At 43.5% G+C, this 2,536-nt stretch overlaps 1 non-coding gene across 1 annotated transcript; it reads left to right on the top strand.

The window, feature by feature from the left end:
* Window positions 1–1,778: 1,778 nt before the first annotated feature.
* LOC115868208 lies at window positions 1,779–1,942 on the top strand. Its single transcript, XR_004045474.1, has one exon. It is a non-coding gene; the product is annotated as a U1 spliceosomal RNA (small nuclear RNA).
* Window positions 1,943–2,536: the final 594 nt, after the last annotated feature.

Genomic DNA, 2,536 nt, shown 5'->3' with positions numbered 1-2,536 from the left:
TGACGGAACAGAAGATGAGCAACAACAATAAAAACACACTACTGCTTCTAAGCTAGACTGGAGAGCGGCCATCAGAAATAGTGACTAAGGGGGGGAAGGTTGTATTAAGCAATAAAGTAACCCGTTGGATACTTTATTGAGACTGATGTAACTGAAACTTCACGGCAAGACGTAAAGGCAATGGACATTGTTTTCATTTTCATATAAGAAGTTCGGATGGAGCCCGTACATCCAGGGTTTGGCCCATGGCTCTATCAGGCCATCAGTGTTTCAGTCTTGTGTCTTTCTGCTTTATCAGCCTCAGTTTGTGGCTCGTGTACTCCTGCCTCACGGTGTCAAGATAGATTCCTCACGCTCTAGCATCATGGGAAAAAGCAAAGAATGGCTCTAGTCTCACAGGAAGGATGGAAATCGAAAAACTTATTATGAGAGAAAACACCCTTCCACAATGAACAGCATAGTTCTCCTTACAACTCCTTAGGTAGAGTTATGTCCCAGTATGGCAGCTACACGTTGTTATTCTAAAAAGAATTGCGGTTCTGGCAGTAAGAGAGGAGAGAATGGATATTATACGGGTGGGATGCTGCAGCATACAGCAAAGCAGCACACAGGAACCAGCATCCGTGACGTCCTTAGAAAGCATTTTGCAGAGTAGTGTTTGCACGGCTAAGCACAGAAGAAACTACTGGAGCAAATAAGCCATTGCCAGGGAAAAGTAATGGTCGCCGGGGCCGAGTTCAACTGTGCCCAAGAGAAAAACAGCAAACAGCAGCAATTTAATGAGGATATACATTTATTTCTTCCTCTTGAAGGCACATCGGTGAGTAAGGATTTCAGGCTGTCGTTGTGGCTCCACAGTGTCATGAGAGTTTCTATCTGCCCATCCGCCATCCTCAGCACTTAGCTTCCAACCACAAGGTCACTTCGTGCTCCAAAATGGTTGCTAGTGCCAGCCTCTTGGAGGAGGCACAAGAAGGCCAGAGAACCCCTCTCCTTTTAGGGAACCTGCACCAAGTTCCTCCCTTCTGCCTACCTCTTACTGGTCAGAGCCAATGAGGTCCCTTTTACCAGCAAGCGAAGCGAGTAGCAGTCGTCACATTTTTCATGAAGAAATCAGCAAATGTGACGAGGAAGGAAGACTGTGTTACGGTCTCTGTCGTTGTCTGTGTAAGGATCATCTTCAAATCTGTAGTCCAGGATGTGAATCGGCTTTTACAACGTATTGCTCTGAGAAGTCTATGCTGCCCTCGAAATGCGGAAGGTTGAGAATGGTGGTACTGAAAAAAGGAAAGAAGTTAAAATAATAAGTGATATAGTTACCTTGATGACATCATTATTTTAATGCATACATTTTGAGTTTGGGTGCTAAATTGAGAGTAATTTAAAATATTATCAAACAGTACCTTTCCTGGCTTTAGACAGATGTGGCTCTTCCATCTAATCATTCATGGAGATTATTAAAGGTAGAATGGGGTGCAGGGGTAGCTTGGCAACAGGAGGGGCTGAAATCTTGGAAATTCATTTTATGATCAGCTCTTAAGGAATTTGGGATGAGTTTAGGAAGAAGAATAGTAGTCTACATTAAAAATTGGACTGGGGATAGAAAATTGAGATGCAAAGAAGAAACTGGGAATTAAAGAAGTCTTTATTCTTCAAAGGGGGAAAAATATGGCTTACAACAACAATACCCTGTTAATTGCCACCCCCCACCCCCCACCCCCGGCAAAAAAGGTGAAAACCGCATTGTACTCTTTAACTCTCAAAGATTTTCAAACATGAAACTCACCTGGCAGAGGAAACACCATGACCATGAAGGTGGTTTTCCCAGGGTGAGGCTTATCCACTGCACTCCGGATGTGCTGAGCCCTGCGATTTCCCCAAATGTGGGGGACTTGGCTGCATGATTTGTGGTAGTGGGGGACTGCATTTGTGCTCTCCCCTTAAAGGGAAATAAAATAACAAAATCAAACCTAGTGACTCCAAGCCCAAGCATTCAATTTAAATGAAATCAAACAAATTGACTGAAAAACAAAATTAAACTCCTCCCCTCAACTTTACTTTTTTTTAATTATACAGAATCACTGGTTGTCTTTTAATTCATAAAGATAAAGCCAGAGAACAACCACAACCTAGTTGCCACTCACTGTTCATTCTCTTCTGCTTGGATAAAATCCCAGCTGAAAAACTACTTGCTGATCTCCCCTACAGCTGGGGGTCCCATGACTGTGGGTGGAATTGCTTTATGAGGCTTCTGGGCAAGAACTTTCTGTTCTTATTCCTTTGGGCCTCCAAGGCAGACAAGATGGCTAGCTCTCCAGCAGCCAGGTTGGCCATGAACTGACATTGGGATACCAAAAGATTAAGAGAGAGAAAAAAAAAAACCGAGTCTAGGGTGTCTGTGGACCTGCTCCGGCCTCTCTCTGGAGTTCTTTTACTTAAGAAGATAACCTCTATGTTGCTTAAGAAACTCTTGGTTCTACACTCTGTTACTAATGAACCAAAATCTCAGTGCCAGGCAGTCAATTCTGACTCACCA

Source organism: Echinops telfairi, unplaced genomic scaffold, assembly GCF_000313985.2.
Source record: "Echinops telfairi isolate 266 unplaced genomic scaffold, ASM31398v2 ScPeMD7_8;HRSCAF=38, whole genome shotgun sequence".
Lineage (NCBI taxonomy): Eukaryota > Metazoa > Chordata > Mammalia > Afrosoricida > Tenrecidae > Echinops > Echinops telfairi.
The sequence above is the reverse complement of the archived record's forward strand: the minus strand, read 5'-3'. Positions and strand labels throughout refer to the sequence as shown.